This window comes from Callorhinus ursinus, unplaced genomic scaffold, assembly GCF_003265705.2.
Source record: "Callorhinus ursinus isolate GAN/ISIS: 27379988/994484 unplaced genomic scaffold, GSC_fseal_2.0 scaffold90, whole genome shotgun sequence".
NCBI classification, from domain to species: Eukaryota; Metazoa; Chordata; class Mammalia; order Carnivora; family Otariidae; genus Callorhinus; species Callorhinus ursinus.
Genome location: NW_027397152.1, coordinates 733262 through 750938, shown reverse-complemented (window position 1 = coordinate 750938; position 17677 = coordinate 733262). Strand labels below are relative to the sequence as shown.

The following is a 17677-nucleotide window of genomic DNA, read 5'->3' as shown; positions in this document are numbered from 1 at the left end:
ATGCCAGGTGTTTATTTTATTTATTTAATTTATTTTTTTAAAGATTTATCTGAAAGGGAGCCTGCACGCATGCACGCACATGTGCATGGGGGGAGGGGCAGAGGGCGAGGGGAATCAGACTCTCCACTGAGCCAGGATCCCATGAACCTGACCCCAGCTGAAACTAAGAGTCGGACACTCACCAGGTGTTGATTTATCTAGATAAATTTTTCCTTTCACTATTTTAAATTACAGAAAAACCAAACATAGATTAAAAAATAATCTACATCTCCTTGGAGATGATCACATAGTATTTTGTTTAGAGGTTTCATCTATATTTATCAATGGGATTGATCTGTAGTTTTAGGGGGCTCTGGGATTTTGATATTGGAGTTCTGCTACCTTTGAAGAAAATGATAAAGCTCTCTTTATATCTGTAGTCTCTGATATGGTTTAAATAGTGTAGGAATTATTTTATGAATTTTTGAAAATAATCAGCTGTGAAACAATATTGCCTAAAGCTTTTGAGAGGGCAGTTATTTGACAACCTTCTCAATTTTTTTCTAAGGGTTATGTTATACCTTTTTTGGAATCAATTTTACTAGAAAAATCATCTTTTTTCCTCCCAGACTTTCTTTCTTTTCTTTTTTCCTCTTAGTTGTTAAAACGTTATTCTTCTGTATCTGTCTGTAGCTTAATTTTTTTAAAAAAGATTTCATTTATTTATTTATTTGACAGAGAGCACACACGCAGGGGGAGTGGCAGAGGGAGAGGGAGAAGCAGCCCAGGACCCTGGGATCATGACCTGAGATGAAGGCAGACCCTCAACCAACTGAGCCATGCAGGCGCCCCTGTAGATAAATATTTTTGGTTGCAGCATAATTATATTTCTTCTTTTCTTTCTTAATTATTTTAATGATTTTCCAAATATCTTGGGTTCTCTTATTTATTGATCAGTTATGTGGCTATTCTGTTTTCTACTTACATGCTTACATGTTTATAGTTTCCTTCTTTCCTGCTTTTCTTAAGTCTGTTGTGTTTTAATTTTCTAAGTTATTGAATTGATTATAGTTTATTCCTTTTTTGTTCTTTGTTGTTAATAAAATGCTTAAGGCTACAGCTTCAGATTTTGATATTTTGTGACTTTTTAATTGGTTTTTAAAAAAATTTCCTTGGGGCGCCTGGGTGGCTCAGTTGGTTAAGCGACTGCCTTCGGCTCAGGTCATGATCCTGGAGTCCCGGGTTCGAGTCCCACATCAGGCTCCCTGCTCAGCGGGGAGTCTGCTTCTCCCTCTGACTCTTCCCCACTCATGCTCTCTCTCTCTCAAATAAATAAATAAAATTTAAAGAAATAAAAAATAAAAATAAAAAATTTCCTTAATTGCAATTTTGCTTTCTTTCTTAACCTAAGTTATTTAGAGGAATGCTTTTAAAATTCCAAATATTTTCATATATTCCTTTATTATCAATTTGTAGTTTTATTAGCATTATCATAAAAAACATGATCTGCAGCATTTATGCTTTTTGGAATTTTCATCATATTTGGTTAGCTTTTATAAATCTTTTATGGGTGCTTAAAACTATGTGCATTTTTGGGGCACCTGGTGGCTCAGTCAGTTGAGTGTCTGCCTTCAATTCAGGTCATGATCCCAGGGTTCTGGGATCTAGCCCCAAGTTGGGCTCCCTGATTACTGGGGAGTCTGCTTCTCCCTCTCCCTCTGCCCCCCCCTGCTCATGCTCTCTCTGTCTCATAAATAAGTAAAACCTTTTAAAAAAAGTACGTGCATTTTCTGAAGTGTGTAGATTCATATATACCTATAAGATAAAAAATACTTAAAAAAGTGTTAACTAGATACTGTATGAAGCATTTTATTGTTTAATAACCTTATCTCAGGAGGTAATCTTATTTTTATCATTTCCATTTTACAGATGAGGAAATTAAGATTTAAAGAGGTTTGAGTGCCCAGCACCATAAAGCTAGTTAGTATGGTGGAGCCAGAAGTTCAACCCTGATTGGTTTGCCGCCAGAGTTCATTGTCTTCACCATTACTTTAAACAAATTTCCTATGAACTTACTTATTTTCTATTTTTCATCTTCATCTCAGCTTTCAATCTGAGAGTGATGAATTTCAAAAAAAAAAGTAGAAGGAAACCAAGGAGAAATCAATGCTAATTGATTACTAATTTTTATAAGGTTTATAATTTGAATATGCAAGCTCTTCAAATAAGCCTTGAGAGTTATGATTCATTAAAGTTAAAATCGTAGGGTTATTGGATATTATATAACATTTAATTTTTTTTCTATTATCAGCCATTCCTAAAAAATGTTAGAGTCCCAGAAGCCAAAAGTTGTGGAATTCTACCTAATATAGATTAAAACTAGATGTCTAAGATTTATAGAGAAAGAAAAAGCCAAGAATGCCTAATCAACCAGCTCAGCCAGCTGGGGAGGTAGAATTTCTTGGAGTATCTGGGAAGGATTTCAAAATTCATCCTCAGTGGAGTCAGGCTCATCTGAGACCCCAGGGCTCTTCTCATACTTGTCGCCAGATTTCCAAACATGGTAGTGTTTGTCCTGCCGGTCATCAACACAATCTTTGTATCTTTCTCCCTTGTCTTGGTACAAACATACTTCTTCTGGATCCCCAGTTGGGGCGCAGCCATAGCTTCTTCCCTTCCTTTGATCCTTAAACATCCCCAAACCTGTGTAAGTGAGCTGATTTCTTGTATTTCCTGTTTCAGATGGGTCATGTAGGCAATAGCATAACCAGTTACATTTCTGTTTGGGAAAAAAGTATACCTCACAAGTGAATGGCCCAATTTTTCTGGTAGGTGCTGATCCCTGAGGATCTAGATCTTCAAGCTCAGCTTTTTCCTGTCTAGGAAAAGGCTTTTGATCTTGTTCTTTCCCAAGCTGCTTTTTTGTTTCATAATCAGGTTCCCTCAGAGATGTGCTTCTTCTAAGGTTTCTCTCATTGTTGCCCGCGAGATGACTCTCATCCTTTCTTGAAGGGGGCCTTTGTTCTCTAACCTCTAGTCTCTTGTCAGTCCTGGGTTCTGGGCTCAGGTCTCTTACTTGATGTTCCCCACCATCACTGGGTTCTGAGCTCAGGTCTGTTTCTTGGTGTCTTCCATCATTCCTGGGTTGTGGGCTCACATCCCTTTCTTGGTGTCTTTCGTCATCTCTTAGTACTGGGATATGGTCTCTACGTTGGAATGGTTCATATTTTGGAGCTGGTCTCTGCTCCCTTATTTCGTGTCCCCCATATTACTGGGCTCTGGGCTCAGGCCTCTTACTTGGCTTCTCTCATCATCCCTTAGGATAGGGATCTGGTCTCTGTGTTGAAATCTTTCATATTGTTTTGGAGTCAGTCTCTGCTCTCTAGCTTGACTTCTTCCGTTCCTGAGTTCTGGTCTCATGTCTCATTCTTGGTGTCTCCTAACATCCCTTGGTGCTGGGATTAGGTCTCTCACTATGTATCTCTCATTTTCTGTTTAAGTTGGTCTCTGCTCCTTAATGTGCTGTCTCCCTTCATTCCTGGGTTTTGGGTTCTTCTCCCTAGCCTGGTGTTCCCTATCATTCCTGAGATAAGGGCTCAGATCTTTCACTTGACTTCTCTCACTACCTCTTGGTGGAGGGATCTGGTGTCTATGTTGGATAGTTTCATATTGTCTTGGAGCTGGTCTCTGCTCTGTAATATGGTATTTCCCATTATCCCTTGGTGCTGGGGTTTGGTCTCTCACTTGGTGTCTCTCATATTCTGTTAGAGTTGGTCTCTGCTCCCTAACGGGGTATCCCCCATCATTCCTGGGCTCAGGGCTCATGTCTCTCATTTGGCTTTTCTCATCATCCCTTAGTGCAGGGATCTGGTCTCTATACTGGAATCTTTCATATTGTCTTGAAACTGGTATATGCTCTGTAATGTGATATCTTCTTTTATTTCTGGGTTCAGTGTTCTGTTCCCTAACTTGGTTTCTCTCACCATCCCTTGGTATGGAAATCTGGTCTCTATGTTACGATCTTTCATATTGTGTTGGAAATGGTCTCTGCTCCCTAACTTGGTATCCCCTATTACTCTTGGGTTCAGGGCTCAGGTCTCTCACTTGGCTTCTCTCCTCATCCCTTAGTCCTGGGAACTGGTCTCTATGTTGAAATCTTTCATATTGTCTTGGAGCTGGTCTCTGCTCCCTAATTTGGCTTCTCCCATCATATCTGAGTGTTGGTTTTACGTCTCTCTCCTGGTGTCTCCCACCATTCCTTGGTGCTGGGGTTTGGTCTCTCACTTGGTGTCTCTCATCTTCTGTTGGAGCTGGTCTCTGCTCCCTAATTTGGTATCCCTCATCATTTCTGGGTTCAGGGCTCAGGCCTCTCACTTGGCTTCTCTTATCATTTCTTGATGCAGGGATCTCGTCTTTATGTTGGAGTCTTTCATACTGTCTTGGAACTGGTCTCTGCTCCCTAGCTTAGCTTTTCCCATCATTCCTGAGTGTTGGTTTCACATCTCTCTCCTGGTATCTCCCATCATCCCTTTATGCTGTTTGGTCTCTCACTTGGTGGCCCTCATCTTCTGTTGGAGCTAATCTCTGTTCCCTAACTTGGTGTCTCCCATCATTTCTGGGTTTTGGGCTCAGGTCTCTTACTTGATGTCTCCTATTATCACTTAGTGCTATAGTTTGGTCACTATGGTGGATTCTTTCATATTTTCTTAAAGCTGTCCTCTGATCCCTAACATAGTTTCTCCCATCATTCATGTTTTCTGGACCTAGGTCTCTTACCTGTTTGCCGTCATTTCTAAGTTCTGAGCTCTGCTTCTTAATTTGGTGTCTCTCATCATTCCTAGGCTCTGGGCTCAGGTCTCTCACTTGGTGTTTCTCATCATTCTTTGTTACTGAGGTATGAATCCTCACCTTGTATTTTCCATTTTCCTGTGGTATTGCAGTTTGATTATTAGCTCCCAGTCTCTCATCCTCTCTTGGAGATGGTGTCTGCTCTCTAGTTTGCTGTCTTCCACTATTTTGAATATCTGAGCTCAGCCCTCTCACTGGATGTCTCTCTTCATCCATTGGTGCTGAGGTCTGAGCACTTATTTGTTGTCTCTCATCATCTTTCACTTCTGGTCTTTGTTCTCTAGTTTGTTGTGCTTTACCACCTCCGGGTAGTGGACTTAGTCCTCTCACTGGGTGTCTTCTCTCATCATTTCTTTGTACTTCAGTTTGATCATTAACTTCCTGTATCTTGTTCTTTCTTGGTGAAGGTCTCTGTCCTCCAGTCTGAATCCCACTGTTACTTAATTCTGGGCTCTGGTTTTTTAACTGGTGACACTCAGCAGCTTTTGGTGTTGGAGTCTGCTCCCTACCTTGTTACCTTGTAATACACTGGAATTCTGGGCTGTGGTCTCTCACTTGATACCTTCCAACATCCTTTAGTTTTGGAATCTGGTCTCCCAATTTGCTATTCTCATCAACTTGTGATTCTAGTTTCTGCCTACCACTTTGTTGCCTTGATTGATCCTGTGGTTCTGGTCTGTGAGTCTTGCACCTGATATCTCCCACCATTGCTTAGAGCTGGAAGCTGGTTTCTCACTTGTTGACTTGCAACATTCTGAGATACTAGAATATTGACTTCTTCCATGTGAAGCCTCCCAATGTTCTCTGGTGTTGGGCTCCGGATACTTAGCTGGTGACATTCCTCAACTCTTGATTCTAGGATCTGCTCCTTACCAGACTGTCTTGAATAATCTTGGTATGCCAGCCTCTGGTGTCTCACTTGAAGACTCCTGTAATCATTTTGTCTTGGGACCTGGTCTCTCTCATGGCATCTCTGAGAGTCTTGGGTTTCTAGGCTTGGGTCTATTAATTGTTGTTGCCCATCATCATTTGCTGTTGAGATTTGGTTTCTCACTTGGTGTTTCTGAGCATCTTGGGAATCTTGCCTCTGATCTCTCATTTGATCACTCTCAGTATCTCCTGGTATTGGGTTCTGGTCTCTTGTGTGGTACCTGTGAACAACTTGGGTTTCTGGGTTCCAGTCTCTCATCTGATGCTCTCCATCTTGCCTTGGTATTGGCATCTGGTCTCTCACTTGGTGTCTCCCAACATCCTGGTATCTTAAGCTCTGGTTTCTTTCTTGGTATCTCCTATCATCCCTTGGTGTTTGGGTTTGGTCTCTCACTTGGTGTTTTCTTATATCTTGTGGTTCAGGGCTCAGGTTTCCCACATGCTGTGATTCTAGGCTTTAGTCTCTCACTCCATGACTCTCATCATCACTGGGTGTTGGGATCTGGTCTCACACTTCATCTGTCTGACTATCTTGGGACTCTTGGAATTCCCTCCTTTGGAATTTTTCTATCTGCAATTGCCTACCTTCTAGCTCCGTTGCTTGTTGTCCTTGACTTTCTGTTCTTCTTTCCCTTTCATTTAACTCAGGATAGAGACTAAGTTTTATGCATGTATAATAAGCCTTTGTCAGTCCAAATATGAACAAAGTGAATTCACTGAAATCATCTGTTTTGTCACCATCTTGATCCAGCTGTTGGAGGATATTTTCTGTTGTTTCAGACTTATTTGTTTTCTATGAGAAAAAAAATCAAAAAAGGAAGTAGTGTATTTGTCACTTTTTTTCTTATGTCTTTTTTTGTTACCTAGAATATTTCTTAGGAGACATGTAGCCATTCTCTTTTCTATTTCTTTTTGTTCTTTTTGTTAGGTACCTCATTGAATAATATATTTTTTCCATTGGATAAATGCATAGTTTTATATTTTGAAATCCCAGTGAATGAAATAATTATTCCTAACAAGTATTACTAAGGTAAAACATAATTTTGTGAAATATTTATTAATCACTAACACCCTCTCTCTTCCCCCAGCTCTCATTTCATATTTCAAAAATAAAACATGAGTTACTAAAGTAACTGTTCTCATCTATCCAAGCAAAGGATCAAATCTACATTGTTGTATACTCTTTTTTTCTAAGACAATAGAGGAAGTTCATCTATTTCAAAGGCAAATCCTTCTATTTGGATTTTGTTATTTGGTTATCGAGTCCATGCCATTTACTTTCTAAATGACACAATACCTTCTGACAATCCCTCTTTCTCTTGATTTTTCGATATTTTAGTCTTCATCGGCCATCATGCTGCAACAGTTGCTTTATTAGGTATCATATTTTAAAATATTTTTGTGCACCATCTTTGCCCGTTTCTTTCTTTCTCTCTCTTTTCTTTCTTTCTTTCTTTCTTTCTTTCTTTCTTTCTTTCTTTCTTTCTTTCTTTCTTTCTTTCTTTCTTTCTCTACTACCCATTATCTTTTCTTACCATTTATCTCCAGGCTTCTTGAAAGAGTTATTATTTGCAAATATCTCTACTTCTTTACTCTTCATTCACCCTTTAGGCCATGTCACCCTGGCATTCATATTTACCACTATTTACCACTACCACTTGGTAGTGACTTCCTCAATGCCAAATATAATGGACCCTTTTCGATCGACATTTCATTTCACCTCTCAGCTTCAATTCACACAACTAAGTAATCCTTCCTTTGCAAATGTTCTCTTCTCTTGGACTCCATGACCATCCCACTCTCCTGGTTTTCCTCCTACATCTCTGGCCCCCTTGTCCATTTTCTATTCTCATTTCTCCTCTTCTACTTGACTTCTAATTATTGGAGTTATTCAGGATTTAATCTTGGAGAGTCTTCCTATTCTATGTTGTTGCCTTATCACCCATTCTTGTAGATTTTCACCACAAATCAGAAGATGATAGTCAGATTTTTATCTTTGGACCAGATCTCTCATCTGAATTCCATACCTATATACTCAACTGCTTTGGTGACATCTTCTCTGTGATATATCACAAATAGGAGAAATTCAACTTCCAGCTTCAGAGTTCAATATCCAATTCAGAATTCTTGACTTTTCCCCCATGTCTGCTTCTCATCCTCCCCATCTCAGTAAATGGCACCACCATCTTTTCCAGTTTTTAAGTCAGAAGCTTGGTAGCTGTCTTTGATTCTTTCCTCATTTACTTTCCAATCCAGTTGACCACAAAGCCTTCAGTTTCTACCTCCAAAATGTAATTAGCAGCTCATTTATTCATTTTCTTTCTCATTGCTTGGATCCCAATCTAACCTACCATCATCTTTGCCTGCACTGTTGTAGTAGCCTTCTCATAGGTCTGTTGGCTTCTTCTTTTGTCCCCTTACAATCTGTTCTCCACTCAGAAGTCAAATGACTTAAAAAAAACCCTGTAAATTAGGTCTTGTTATTCCTCCACTCAGAATTTTTTAAAATGGCTTTCTGTTATGTTTAGGGGAAAAAAAAATTCAATGCCTTAACATGGTCTACAAAGCTCTTCATGATTCAGTCCTGGCCCCATTCACCACCTTCACCTCCTGCCATTCTTCTGTCTAGCCACACTTGCCTTCTTCCAGTTCCTTGAACATATGAAGCTATTACCTGACTCAAGGATTTTTTATACTCTTCTTTCCTGGAACTCTTTTCTAACCATTCTTTGCCCTGCCAACTTCTACACATCCTTCAAGTCTTAATTTATTTTTTTCTTTAAGTCTTAACTTAAATGTCACTTCCTCAAAGAATCTTCTCTGACTCCCCAGTAGAACATAACATTTATCATTGTTTTTAACCAATAGTTTTACGATTATTTATTGTCTGTAAACTTTTTTTTTTAAGGGTAAAGTGGGTATTTTATTTATTTGTACTTAAACCTATAAACCAATCAGCCAAACGGGTACTATTATCATGATACATTAAAATACAAAACATCTTTCTACAAATCCTAGAATAATGAACAAATTAACAGTGCTAGTAAAACATCACAAGGGACAGAGGAAATCAATGAAGCACATGATAGCTTAACCCCTCACCGGTAGTAATTGAGGTTATTAACAAGAAAAGCCTTACAATCTCAGAAAATACAAATTATCCTTCATCACACGTCTTTGTGTCTTCACTTCCTATTCTTGAGGTTAGATTCTAGAGCCTAAAGAGATCCACATTAGGATTGTATCTAGTCACCTATAGCCAGAAACACCTTTTCTCATGTTGTCCAGAGCAGCCACTGCTCCTGAAACCTCTTTGACTCCAATTGTACCCCCTCAGTGGACACAATAAGAATAATGGGAAACAGAATATTGAGGCAGAGATCTATAGGACCCTAAAAGACAAAGCCTAGGAGAAGTAATACAGCCACCACCCAAATTGAGATTGAATAATATACTCATCGTCACACATCTTCAGGCTCTATGTTCATAGAGTAATTTGGGAACAGATCCATTATTTGCTGGGTACTAAAATACTTAGCGGATTGTTGTATTACGCTATGGCTTTCCCCAGAAGTTGCTAAGATGGACTCCAAATCACTGATGGAATTTTGCTGGAACTGGACCTGGGGCTGCAGGGATTCCTCTCCACAGTTCTGGAGCTGATTGTTCCAGGCTTGGGGGCACCAGGTCTGATTGGCCCAGGAATGGTTGCCCCAAGACTGGCTGTTCCCGGAGTGGTTGCTCCAATTCGGGTTATTCCAGGTCTGGTTGCTCCATAATGGAAGGTTTCCAGGGCACCTGGGTGACTCAGTTGGTTGAGCAACTGCCTTCGGCTCAGGTCATGATCCTGGAGTCCCGGGATCGAGTCCCACATTGGGCTCCCAGCTCAGCGGGGAGTCTGCTTCTCCCTCTGACCCTCTTCCCTCTCGTGCTTTCTATCTCTCATTCTCTCTCTCTCAAATAAATAAATAAAATCTTTGAAAAAAAAGATCATCATAATGGAAGGTTTCCAGAACTGTTCCTCAGGTATCCCTTGTGGTAGGAATAGAAGCCTGGGTATTCTGCGGTTGCTGTGTTGTTCTGAGTCACACTCTTGCTCTCCTCTGGCCAATGGTTTTTCTGCCACCTCTTACATTTCATTCTCTGGTTCTAGAACCAGGTCTTCACCTGCTTATAGCTAAGGTTCAGAGTGTTGGAAAGTTCTTGCATTTGCTGGAGACTGAGGTATTTCTGTCTCTGAAATCGATCATTGAGGACACAGAGTTGGGCCTGAGAGGACACGGTCCTGATCTTCTGTTTCTTGCCCGGGGCCGTATCTTCCTTCCTCACTGTTCTCTCCTCCCCAGAAGTGGGTGGTACTTTTACCCTGGGACTGGTGGAGGAATCAGGGCTGTCCTGAACATGCAGATCCTTGGATTCAGGAAGAGGAGAGATGGTCTCCGCGTGGGGTGTCTCAGGAAATCACATTTGCAGGGACGCATAATTTTCTTCAGGCCCATAAATCTCAGGCATTGGAGAAGAGTCTCTAGAACTGGGTGCTTCGGGGCGAGGCGGGCATTGGGGCAGAGCTGGATCGGCACTCATGTTGGTGAGTTGAGGGTAGACGGGGGGAAAAAAAGAGCGAGATTGCAAGAAAGGCCCAGGCTTATGGATCTAGGTGGAAGAGCTGAGGAGAGTAGGAAGACCTCCAGATGTTAGAAGTCTGAGAAAGACAGGATGAAGTGTGTCACCACTGCACCAGTAAGAGCCAACCAGCCCAATGGAACCGTCTGTAAACTTTTTGAAGGCAAGAAGCATGTCTATTTTGCTCATTAATCTTCCCCAGAGCCTAGAAATACACTTTGCATATAACTGATGCTAAATAAATATTGGTTGAATGAGTGAGTGGATAAATGTGTGCCAGAATGGTGCCAGGTGCTAGAAATACAAAGGAAAACATGGCAGTCATGGTTGCTGCCTTTACAGACAAGTAAACAGGCAATTACTACACACTGTGTTCCACAGGGTGAAATGGGAGCCAGTGAGACAAGCACCTAAACCCGATCACTTTGGATGCAGTCAGGTAACAGTAGGTTGTGGCAATAGGGAGAGGCAAGAAATGCGGTGGGGAAAACAATTAGAAGGCTCTTGCAATAATCCAGGTAGAGATGCTAGTGGCCTGAACCAGTGCAGGGACAGCAGTTAAGGAGAGAAGGGGCCAGGTCTGGGAGAGATTTATTTAGAACTCAGAAGAAGCAGGTCTTGGTGACTGAATTAGATGTGATAGAATAGGTCTAGTTGTCAGAGATGGAGTTGTCAAGGCTAGTGTTCAGATTCTTGGATTAGACAAGTGAGTGGGCCTTTGCTGCTGTATTTGTTGAGGAATGGAATGTAGAAGGAGAACAAGATTTGAGGGTGGATTTCTGCAAAGTTTGAGTTTGCGATGCTTATGCAATATCCATGGGATATTTGACATGTCTGAAGCTTAGGAGAGAGACCCTGACTGGTGAGTTGACTGAAAGGCGCAGTATCCAGAGAATGGTTGAAGCAGAGAGAGTTAGAAGAATTACCAGGGGGAGCACACAGAGTGAGAATAGAATCCCAGAGAACATCAGCCCTTAAATGACAAAGCATAGAAAGAGGAACTTGAAATAACCCTGAGAAGAAATAGCTGGAGAGGTAGGAGGACAGCAGGAGAGAGTAGTACCACTGGAGCCAAGAAGACAGTCCCAAGTACCAGAGTACATGGGCAAGGAGAGTGACTATTCTTCTTACCTCCAGAGCATTTCCAAACTCTTGCTGGAGAAGTGTCTTAAGTTCCTTCTTGAGCAACCTCTGACAGTGTCCATCACTCTTTGCGTGCTTGTGGAAAACATTGGTGATACTGATGATGCTTCTCAGAAGACAGTGAGGCATCTTGTTTTGCCAGAAGTACACTTAGGATGTGACAAGGAATACTCAACTTGTTTCATAGTCCTGAACTGTTACAATTTCTTCTTTTTTTCATTTCTTGGAAGGCAGACAACAATGTAAAAATCTGACCTATTCATAATGCCAGATGTCTACCTGGCCTGCGTAATTTGTGAAATTTGGCATTTTTACTTCATCTTTCATTTCCAATGATAATGCTTTTAGTATAATTCCCAGAAAGAAGAGGACAGAAACTAAACAGGTCCTCTTGGCTTTGTAGCCCTGAATGCATCATGTAGAAGTCAGCTGGAATGAAGATAGCATGGCCTTTCCTTCCACATCTGAAGTGTCTTCTGTGGACGTGCTGATGGGAGGGTTCCAGACTGTACTAGACTACCTGGCCCAAGAAGTAAAGAGCAGGCCTAGACAATCTCCATCAGATTATCTTTTTCTTTGTATTTACCCCTGTTATGCTACATGTCACATTGTATATGAATTGCTTGTTTCTTATCTTACTCCTTTAAAGATTGTTCTTTAAAGGCCAGGACCATGTCTTATCTATTTTTTATATTTTTCCTAGTGCCTAGAATATAGTAGAAGTTCAAAAAATGTTTGATGGTTGGATGCATGAACAAATGAATGATTCCTAATTTGAGTGGTATGTTGGATTAGGTCTGTGGTTCCCAAGCCTTGCTGTACTTTAGAATCACCAGGGGATCTTTAGAGAAATAGACTCCAGATCCCACCTCCAGAGATATGGTTTACTAGGTCTGTGGTGGACCCTGGACTCTGCATTTAAAAAGCTCCTGGCTGATTCTGATGCAGCTTTGAGAACCATTGGCCACCTGATCTCTGAAGTCCTTTGCCGCTACAGGATGCTCTGATGTCAAAAGTAATAAATTAATTGATTCAACAGTTAACTATTTCTTTTGTGCCATTGCAGTGGTGTATTCTGGGAATGTGAATGAATAAGAAACTGTTCCTTTCCTCAGGGAACTCAAAGCCTGGAGGAGGAGATACAAAGTTACACAGTACAGTCCAATAATGGACACCCAGTGGTTGGAGACTAAGACAGGAACATTTCTTCAGATGTTTCCTTTCTTGAAGACAATAGAGGATTCTGAAAATATTAGCTTTTGGGTGAAGTCCACTAGGATTTTACTTCTCTCATTCGGATAAGAACATGTCATGGTTGGGAAAGTCATAGAATTCTCCAGAAAGGCAAAATTACACAATCTGCACAATCTTAATTGTCTATGTAAGAGTGCTAAGAAAGAGAAACAGGTATAAAAAGACAAATAGAATTTTTTCTTGAAGGACTCACCTAGGTTGCCAAGAGAAATGGAGGACTTAGGCTGAGAGCTTGTGAAATACTGGTTTGGGGATCCTGGTGCTTATATAGGTGTTTTAATTGCACCCTTTAGCCAGACATCTTTTGCAGACAATGCCCTGGTGTCTAATGGACTGATTCATTGCCAACCAAACCCCATTCCACCTGTTTCTTCTCCAGCGGGCCTTTAATCTCTGTGTTTCCTTGAATGCCGTTCCTATTGCCTTCTCTCTCTGTCCACAGCTTGACCCCTGAGGGACAGGTGTACCTTACATCCACTGTAAGGCCATAGCACCACCAGAGTGTGCTGACAGAGTGCTGAAGTACGCTCAAGAAAAACCTGGTGAACCAAGAGTGGCCTTACCTCCTGGAAGTAAAATACGTTGATTCTTGATCTGAGCCATTTTAATCCTGAGTAAGGTCTTTCTCACCATTCATAAACAGCACATCTGCATGTTGGACTAATAATCCAGTTACATTACATGCTTGCTTTCATGTGATGGTGCACACAAACGTGTGTCTGTCTTAACTGCCATCTGGCCTGTTCCCCATGCTGGTGACTCTCCCCCTCATGATCCTGCTTCCTCTGTCCATGTGCTGTGCAAGCATAAGATGCTAGCACTGCAGTAGAGATAATGCTTTTCTAGCAGCAAAATCATGGACCCAGGAGAGGATCTGTGGGCTGCAGAGTTGGTGGTCTGTTGAAATTTCCCTGCTTTTTGTAGAATTTCGCCAGCCGGGGACCCTTTCTATTTGGTTCTATTCACTTTCACTACTGTGAGCCTAGAAGGAAGCGTTTTTTGTTTTTGTTTTTCTAAAGATTTTATGTATTTATTTGAGACAGAGAGAGTGAACATGAGCTGGGTGGGAGGCAGAGGGCGAAGCGGGCTCCCTGCGGGGCTCGATCTGGGATCCTGGGATTATGACCTGAGCCAAAGGCAGACACTTAACCAACTGAGCAACCCAGGCACCCTGGAAGTGGGTTTTTTTTTCATTATTAAAGACCATTTTCTTTCTTTCTTTCTTTTCTTCATTCCTTTTTTTTTTTAAGAGCGAGAAAGGGGAGGGGCAGAGGGAGAGAGAGAATCTCAAGCAGGCTCCACCCCCAGAGCAGAGCCCCACGTGGGGTTCAATCTCACGACCCTGAGATCATGACATAAAGACCATTTGCCAATTTCACCAGCTCATATATTGTTCCTTAGTTTCAAAGGAATTATGTATAGGTGGCTGCGCTCTCACAGAAACTTTTATGACAATAAAAATAATTTCTACTTGTCTTTATTGCAGAAATTTGTGGTCTTCTCTTAGAGATAGCTAGGCCAATAAACTTGTTAATGGCAAAAGGTAAACCGTATCAGAGAAACCTGTAATAGCCTTGTGGAAATGACAAACTGATAAGAACTATAAAATCAATTAAAGTGAATACAGGTGAATTTATTTTCTGGGGAACATGATGGTCCTTTTCTGCTAGTTACACTGACTTTGAGAATAGCTCCATGTGCACCTTCATCTCTGTGTCAGAGAAAGAAACATCGAGTCTGCCTTCGGCTCAGGTCATGATCCCAGGGTCCTGGGATCGAGCCTTGTATCCAGCTCCCTGCTCTGTGGGGGCCTGCTTCTCCCTCACCCACTCCCCTTGCTTGTGTTCCCTCTCTCGCTGTGTCTCTGTCAAATAAATAAATAAAATCTAAAAAAAAAAAAGGAAAGAAACACTGAGGCCACAAGAGGTGGTTGTTTTCCTAAAGAAACAGTGAATCACAGACCTCGGTCCCAAATCTTTTTACCTCTAATTTGGTTGGTTTGTTTTTAAGTCTCTTATGTGATTTCTAAGATTGTGTGTGATAAAGACACCTGGAGTTTTTTCCCCAAAGTCTGTAACAAAAACAAGAAATGTCAATTCTACCCAGTTTCTCCCCTGAACATCTCCATGGCTGTGGGCAATTGATTTTAGGGAATGTCCTAAGTATATTATTTATTAAACAAAAGAAAACAAAAACAGCTTTTGAAAAGAGGTATTCTAGGTATGTGACTCAATAATATCCCACTGTTTTTGAGTTTGTGTAGGAAACTGTTGGGCCCATATGCAGAGGGTCCCCAGACACTGGCTGAAGTATTTTCCCCACTACTGGAGGAGGAAGAGGGAGGCCTGACCCCCTGTGACCCAGGAGAAGCCAGAGCCCTGTGTGCCTAGGGGGCAGGGGCCTGATGAATGGGCTCCCTGCAGCCAGAAGTGCCATTGCTGGGGTGATCATTAACAGTAATACAAATAATTATAATTCTTGCTTTGAAAAACTTTTCTTTCGAGAGGAATTGTCTTTGTGTAAATGTCTTCCCACCCTCTTGGTAAACCAGTCTTTGGCAGCCAGACCAGCTGCCGCAGGGTTTTGTGTGTGATCAAGGGCTGCTTGACCTCTTCTGAGTTTGGTCTATCTAGTCCCTGGGGTTGCTCTCTCATTTTCCGATGATCTCTTTTCTGTCTTCCTTTTGTCTTCCCCCCCATTCAACATTTCAGTCTGTTTCTTGTTGTCCTTTTCTTTCTGTGCCTTTTCTTGCCTTTTGTGTCTTCCAACCCGGCCCCTGCATTGCTACCCCATTTGTTCCAGAATATCTGAAAATCTTCGTTTTGGTCTTCTCTTTTATCCTCTTGGTCAAAAATTTATTTTTCCCCATCAAGGAAGATAAAAGCAGAGCACCCTGAAAACTGATATGTCATGTTACTGCAATCAGAAGGGAAAGTGACATTTACTGAGCGTCCACTCTGTTGTCCCAGGAGATGGAGAGCCTGCCACAGTCACACAGCAAGGAGGCTGGGCTTCACCCCTGGTCTGTTTTGTGCCAGGGCTGGTGCTTTTCCCACTGTACCACCCAAGCTGCCTTCATGAAGAGGACAGTTTCTGACCCAGAGTCCATGGCCAACTGGCGTTAGAATAACTTCTGCTGTGACAGCCTGCTGGTGGTGTGGCCTTGGCCCCTCAGCATCGAGGGAGGAACTCCTAGGAGTGTCCACAGTCATGGTTCAGATGACAGGAGCCTACCAGGTCATTTCAAGGTGTTGAGTCCTCTGTGGGAGAAGGTTAGTGATTGGAGAAGTCACTGCTGGGGGTGGCTAACCCAGTGCCCATTCCAACTCTCCTGCTGGGCAACCTCAGACAACTTATGAAATCTCTCTGAGCCACAGCAGCCAGATCAGGTGGTCATCATGTCTCGGGTGCATCACTAGGATATTGTGCGGCTCAAGGAAATGCTGTATTATGGTGTGTTTTAAGCTCATCTGGGGAAAAGCTCTTTACAAATCCCAGTTATTATCCTTATTATGGGGCTCAGCGTGATTAAAAGTGAAGCATTTGTTCCATCTGAAAAAGGTGCCTTTAAATACACTTGGGCCAGTAATTACAGAAATTTAAGACTTCCCCCAACCATGTTCACAATGAGGAAGGGGTGTAGCTGAATGAATGGGGGCATGAGGTGGACTCCAAGGTCCCTGACATGTTCTTGCGTAGCCCAGCCAAGCTTTTCTTGACCAGAAAATGGAAAAGAAACAGAAAACTCTAGTCCTTTGCATCTTCTTGGAAGAAGATAATAAACTCAGTGACCAAAGAATCGTGACATTTAACTTCTTTTATGTATCAAGACTTATTTCTGAAACTATACTTGTTAAGGATTTTAAATAAGACCCAGACTGGTAGGGGGTACGGTTTTCTTTCTTGTAATTCAAACATATTGCTGTAATTATGGATCTCAAAGTCATTTTTATTTACACACAAATTATGTATAAATTCTTGATTCTTTTTTAAAAAAGATTTTATTTAATTCTTTGAGAGAGGGAGAGCACGAGCAGGGGGGAGGGGCAGAGGGAGAGGGAGAAGCAGACTCCCCGCTGAGCAGGGAGCCCCATATGGGGCTCTATCCCAGGACCCTGGGATCATGACCTGAGCCAAAGGCAGATGCTTAACCGACTAAGCCATGCAGGCACCCCTAAATTCTTGATTCTTGAAAAACTAAAACATTACAGATAAAAATCTAAGACTTCTTTGATGAGTACTGACTCCTGGTCCCTTTTATCTCTTCTCAGAAGAGGTCACAACCATTATCAAGTTGGTGTTTTGCTTTCATATCTTTTCTTTGCCTTTTCATTTTTATAGACAGAGAAAACCAAGAGGATGTGTGTGTACAGGTCTCCATATATTTCCCCCATGTTTTAGTTTTGTCTCCTTCTGCTTGGTCTGACTCCACCCCTCTCCACCCCATTCCCAAGCCTGGCAGAGAGGTTTGTATATTGGTGGGGAATGGTGAGGAATAGTCATCTAAAACCTTGGTGTTTGAGAGAAACAACTGTACAACATTTTATTCCAGTAGAGTTAGTAACATGGCTAGGAAGTGTTCGGGACTCTGTGTTTCAAAACCACCCCACCTCACCCAGGAGAAATCACAACATTATCTTATGGCTTTTTGACAATACCTTTAACTTTCAGCTTGACATAAAGGGATTAACGTTTATTCATACACTCTTCAAAGAATTGAAACATTGCTGATGAAAGAGTCTTTCTGTTGTCTCTTCATCTGCCTCATGACTCTTGGATGTTCTCATTATGTTCTGTTTTCCCAGAAGCAGACATGAAGGAAGACTCTTTTCCTTCATTTTCATGGAGACCCCTTCAGGGGTAGTTGTATCTAGTCAGCCAACCTCAGCACTGGCTCTGA

General features: G+C 41.6%; 1 pseudogene; it reads right to left on the bottom strand.

Annotated features, from left to right (window-relative positions):
- Positions 1–9218: 9218 nt before the first annotated feature.
- Positions 9219–10341, bottom strand: LOC112813367 (homeobox protein NANOG-like; annotated as a pseudogene).
- Positions 10342–17677: the final 7336 nt, after the last annotated feature.